Source organism: Lepeophtheirus salmonis, chromosome 8 (genome assembly GCF_016086655.4).
Source record: "Lepeophtheirus salmonis chromosome 8, UVic_Lsal_1.4, whole genome shotgun sequence".
Taxonomy (NCBI): domain Eukaryota; kingdom Metazoa; phylum Arthropoda; class Copepoda; order Siphonostomatoida; family Caligidae; genus Lepeophtheirus; species Lepeophtheirus salmonis.
Genome location: NC_052138.2, coordinates 21,085,514 through 21,091,751, shown reverse-complemented (window position 1 = coordinate 21,091,751; position 6,238 = coordinate 21,085,514). Strand labels below are relative to the sequence as shown.

Sequence of the window (6,238 nt, the reverse complement as noted above, 5' to 3'; positions counted from 1 at the left end):
TATGAAATATTTTTAATACTTTCGACATTTTAGTAATTTCGTTCCGTTCAAAAGGCTGGTTTCACAATATTAAAGCAGCAGGCTAGAAACAAAGGCACAGCAAGAGCATCTAGGCCTGTTCGTCACTAAGACTATAACTCGATCATAAAATGTTCTTATTGTTCAATTGATACATATTCTAAAGACATTAACATCGTTATTGAGAATTTAAAATATCATTACTATGCAACCTCTAGTTTTGGAGTAGTATGAACTTTTTAATGTATTTTCTTAGGGACGGGACTTATAGGGAACATCACTTAGCACCACTCTACTAATGTTGTTAATAGAGAGAATACTTTTAAATTTCTCTCAAAGATTCATTATAAGAGGGTCTATCAAATCAAGAAAATAGGTTGAGGATAATTGCATATTCATCAAAACAACACTCATTTTAGCACTAAAATCATTCTATATCTTCTTCACTTTATCTTTGATAAAGCAAACTTAGGGACTTATAGCTTTTTCATGGGTTATCCATGATTAGATTTTCTCCGCATGATTTGTTGAGAACCCAAAACAATCTCAACTAAACTGAAATCTCTAGTTTGAAATTTTCGAATAAAATGTATTTCTTTATGGATATGCCCATATATATAATGAAATCTTTTAAATTGTGAAACTTATGACAGTTTAAAAAAAATTGATTTTTTGTAACATGTATCCTCACTCTCCCTGAGTTTAACAAGGGAATTCTAATAACAAATTATGTTTAAGCCACAACAAGTTGCTTGATTGGAAGTTATGCTCCTCCCGATAGTATTGGAACTTATTGGGTAAACATTTTATCCAATTCATGCTACGAAGAGTCAAATCATTTCTCCTAGTCTTCAAAACTCCTTTGGGTGTCTTTCGACGCAGTGCTATAAGTAAGCTCAATTGACATTTACTAATTAGTCTTCTGTTAATAATGTCCCATTGTTAGTCCGAGAGTTTGATTTCTTTGCTCCTGAGAATCTTGTTCCGACGGGGTCATCTTCTTGAAGACAAGGGATAATCACCCAAAACGACTTTACCCTCAAATAATTCTGCAACATTAGTGAACAAGGTTTTTAGTATGGAAGATTCCTAGACTCAGACCTGGTATCATTTGTGTGGACTGAAGAGAGACAAGGGAGTTTTTAAATATTAAAAAAAAACCTAAAAATATGAAACAATAAAATATGAAAAATACTAATTTATTCTACAAAAAAAAATTAAAAAAATGGACATAATAAAAATTTTAGAACTGAATGTTGAGAGTTAAAAATTTTAATTTAGTTAAATTATTATAATTTTCGACAATGTCTTTAAATCTTGAATTAATTAATTCGTATTTTTGCCTTAGAGGAGGTGGCCCTTCCCCAACCATCATGGTAACAATTGTTGATCCCTATTCCTACTGAAGTACATTAAAAGGAAAGCCCATAGATTTGGAAGGTGAGACCCCACATTCGCTTGAAAGTGCCTCTGCTATGCTTCAACGGGGTTATTTGTACGAGAAATATGATTTTCAATTCTATCTTGTACGTTCCACATCACATCAATATTGGAAAAGAGGGATGACGTCGACCATGAAGTTAAAGGCGGCTAATGTATTTATCTCCAAGGTAATCGACGATTGGGATTGATATTTTGGGTATAACATTGTAAAGAATCTCAAATGCCTCAATTACTACTTCTGGTGGAATGAAAGCCAAAACCATTTGCATTCTAACTTTAAGACTCAAATCTGAATTTTCCACATACTCAATTTGAAGTCCTAATTGCTAAACTTTTCTTGATAAAGATTGTTTCAAGTGAAAGAAGCAGTGTTTAATGCTTAAAGTTGGAAATACTAATTTGAATGCATTCATTCATGGTATTTCAAAATCTATAATCAAGGTCTGAGCTATTGAATTAGGTTTCAAGAATACAGCACTCTAAGCCCCCTAATGTATGTACATTGTATCCTATTTGGGAGGAGGCAAACACACTTAGTATCTTAAAACCATTAGATAGGGCAATGATGGTCAGGAGGTTGTAAAAATGTTGATGGGAAAAATTTGAAAGTACCATCAGAAAACCAATTTTCAACATCTCCAAAATTTCCAAACTTCTATTAGTCGCGAAGATCGCAAAGCCGCTTCTGATACATTTCCTATTTCTTGTGAAATAATTTGGTGTGTGGTTTCCATTTTATTAATGGTGCGGCATCTAATGGATTGATAAATTCTCCGAGCCTGGGGTCTCCAATATTAGCTGAATGAGTATTATCATTGATCTGCTTCACCATCTCCTCATTTTTACATGGAATATGGCTTTATATTTACAAGTGTTCCCCCTTCAATTCACACTCGTATAATATTAATTGGTTAGCTAGATTATTTTACCTTACATAGGTATATAAAGCCCTCATAACTAATGCTGTGTCGTTCACAAACGATTTGTTCTTTTGAACAAATCTTTTTAGTGAACATACTGAACAGACTCAGTTGCAGAAGTGATTTGTTAATTTATACCGTAAGTTTCCCATTTATATAATATATCACACAACCTCAATCCAATATTTCTATCCACTTTGACTTTTTCGTTAAGTTATTATGAAATATGAATATATTCAAGTATCGCACGGTAGTTCATGGGCTTGATACATTGAGTGTACTCTAATTTGTGCATACGAACAAATTGCAAAGTGACCAACTCACCAACGGAACTGTCAAACAAAAGAACTGATTTCTCAAAAGAACTGAATCTTTAAAAGAACGAATCATCAAAAGAACTGAATCTTTAAAAGAACTGAATCATCGATCAAAAGAACTGACTCACTTGAAGAACCTCTTGTAATATCCAAAAGTGTACCAGGCCTGCGGGTTGTGGAGGTGAAGTGCTGAGCCCCGAGGTTGTTTAAACTCCACCGCCCTTGCATTTCTAAGCATCAATGTTCTCTCCTAATATGCCAGAATATACCCCAATCCACGGGTTGTACAGGTAAATTGCTGGGCTCCAAGGGAGGTTAAATTCCCCGGCCGCCGCTTACTTGAGCATCCAGTAACTCTTGTAATATCCAAAAATGTAAATAATATTTATAGTTATGTGCCGCAAGCTGAATTTAGCTGCATGAGAATCTTCGAGTTTCCGCAAAAAAATACTGGAGGAATTACGAGCTTTACTCGTTACTCGCCTGAATACTCGTTACTCTCTCACAAAAAAAAATTGTTTTCCTAATTTATTTCACAAAATTAACATAAAATTTAGCTTAACTTATTTGAATCATGGTCTTAAGCGTAATTCAACAGTTTATATAGTAGGTTATAACTTTAAAAAATATGTTTTTAGTAGTACTGATGCTTATTAATATGAATGCATATGATAATATAGAGAAAAATTAAAGTTCATAGACGGCTAATATTTATTTTTTACATATATATCCTCAAAGATGGAAAATTGAATAAAAACTAAAAAAATATTTAACGAATATATATTTCAATTTTAACCAGTAAATTCACTTGAAGTTGTGACTACTATTTAAGATAATACTCTAGTAATGAAATTCTGCAAGGGCTAAAGGAATGGGGATTATGTATAGGCTTAAATCTCAAGGAATATACAAAATGAATTAGTAGCTAGCAGATTGAAAATCGAATTTGACCATTCAGATTTTATGCTGAATAGCGGCCCCTTTCTCATGCATTTGGAAATATTTTTTATTAATTATCATTAATCTATATTAATACACACAAGTTTGTCGTATATCCATTGGTCTGAGGAGAACTTTTGAGTGTGTGCTTAAAGAACTACGTAATTCCATGCCTTGTCGATTACTCCCGCTAGTCTAAAAAAAATCAAACAAAGATTACATTGCAAACCAACTGGGATTAAGAGTACTCATTCCACAAAATTCTAGAAATTTCTACATAGCCTGTGGTATAAGTAACATAAATTCTATATTTCACAGAGAAAGGAAGTCAGTCTTGGAAGATTTACATGTTATAATGGGCTCGATAAAGAAAAACAGAGAATCTCGAGTAATAAATAATAATACATAAGAATTGGAATCTTAAACTAACATTATTTTTCCGATGGCGATTCCAGAAAAAACACCCGATTCCGATCAATCGTACCATCACTACTGGAAACAAATCATAGTGGATGGGAAGCCACATTTTTACATCAAACTTACTGGATTGGTCAACATGTCGTGGGAACATATGTTTTTATCGATCCAACTAAATTTTCTTCTTTCATGTTTTCTTTTTTGTATTCAATGTCTCTTTTTAGACTCATAAATCCATTAAATTGAAATAAATTAACTCGCCATACAGATAAAACAATTTTCTATCAGAACCAAATTTACAATCCTATTATCCTAATGGTTATTAGTATTAGTAAAATAATTTAACAACATAGAACAATTAATATAAATGAGTAAGACATATTTCGGTAATCAACGATGATCTATAATAATAATAATATGAAATGAAAAAATATATCTTTAGATTCCTTGTAAAAGTTTAGACATCGTCCCAAAGTTTTATAACTATAGAACATCTCCAAGGCTTATAACGAACATGCATTAATCATTAGAGGTTGGAAAAAGTCATTGTACTGCAACTCCAAGTCTAGCCTCAATTCTTTGTCCACTTATCCAAGTACTTTATCTTTCATCAAATCCAATTCGAGTCCTCAGATTTTTTTCTAGCTAATTAGTAATTTCAGACATTTCAAGTCCCTAGGAAAGAGAAAGAAATTTTTCCCTATGCTCTTTAGTTATAAGTTATAACTTATAATATAGGCTGTATAGTGTTAATGTTTTTCTTGAGTTTAGAATAAATTATATCTACAGTTATAGTCAAGTTGTGTCACAAGTCTCGAATCCTATCGAGCAATTATAGTGATAAATTAGTCAATTAATACTTAGGACCTTCAAGTTTTCTAATCATGGGGGCACAAAAACGGATTTCTACGTTATCCGTCTCTTCTAATACACTTAATAAAAAGTTTTAATATATCTCATCAAATACAAGATAATAATTATATGCATCTAAGTCAGTATTTTGAATCTTTCCATTACAAATATTACTGGAGAAGATTTGGGATGATTATATTTGACTTTCGTAATTTACATGAATAATTTATATTAAAAATTAGATATAATCAATCTATTTATTTTGGATATGCATTACTCTATTTCACTGTATTTAAGGAATTATCTGAAAATCCCTTCTCTGACATTTATTATAAAATTAAGTATATACTCATTCAATATAATCGACCCATAAATTCATCGTATAAATAACATTGTAAAACTCAATGTTTTACCAACTTTTTGTCATGGGATTAAGGAATTAAGATTAGGCATTATTAAAAATATTTATTGTATCTAATATATCATGCCTATGGCGAAAAAATGAGGCTAAGTATTTATTTTAATTGAAAAATATTTTTATATTGTATTAAAATTTTGATGATTTGATTATAAAACTCATAATTACTATCCGATTCTAACTTGAAAGTTTCATTGCTCAACAAATGCTTCAAACAACCATAGAATTCATTTATTACTTCGGCCTCTATCATTTACTAACTGAACCTCTCAAAAATAAGGATAGAAAAGGATGGGGTTAGTTAGCTGGGGGTTAAAAGACGAAGGGTAGGAGGCCTTTTGCCGTACAAGTTACGATGTATGTACGAGTTGAAACTTGTATATTACCACAATTTACAAGTTGCTATTTCTTTGTCTTAAAATGCATTATTTAATTACAACAGATGTCATTCTAACTAACAACTATTAATCCATACAATAATTTAATTTTGATCTATTACAAATCCATGGTTACTATGTATATATGAGTAATATATATTAAAGTTGGACATTTGAACTTGATAATGTGCTACAGAATACAAATATTTTAGCAATTTGTTGAGTTGGATTTGAATTAAAATTATCGAGTTCGAGTTAGGCGATGCTACTCATATTATATTACTTGTAAGTTTGCTATCAAAAAATGACTTGAAAGGCGAGGAAATAATTATTATGTTCATTAATAAAACATAACGTTTATAACAAAAATATTCCTTGGCCTGCATAATTAAAGCTGTCAGTTAACTGTATATGTGGCAATTTAAAAAAAATCGTTTTTACTTATGTTGTATTTTTAAAGTTCGAGTAACACTCCCATACAACTCATTTGTATTCAATAGTCAAAAATTACACTTTTAATGTGTCGATCATCCATGA

General features: G+C 31.2%; 1 long non-coding RNA gene across 1 annotated transcript; it reads left to right on the top strand.

Annotated features, from left to right (window-relative positions):
* Window positions 1-3,841: 3,841 nt before the first annotated feature.
* LOC139906183 (uncharacterized) lies at window positions 3,842-4,310 on the top strand. Its single transcript, XR_011781529.1, has 2 exons — window positions 3,842-4,025; window positions 4,093-4,310. It is a non-coding gene; the product is annotated as an uncharacterized lncRNA (long non-coding RNA).
* The last annotated feature ends 1,928 nt before the right edge of the window (window positions 4,311-6,238 follow it).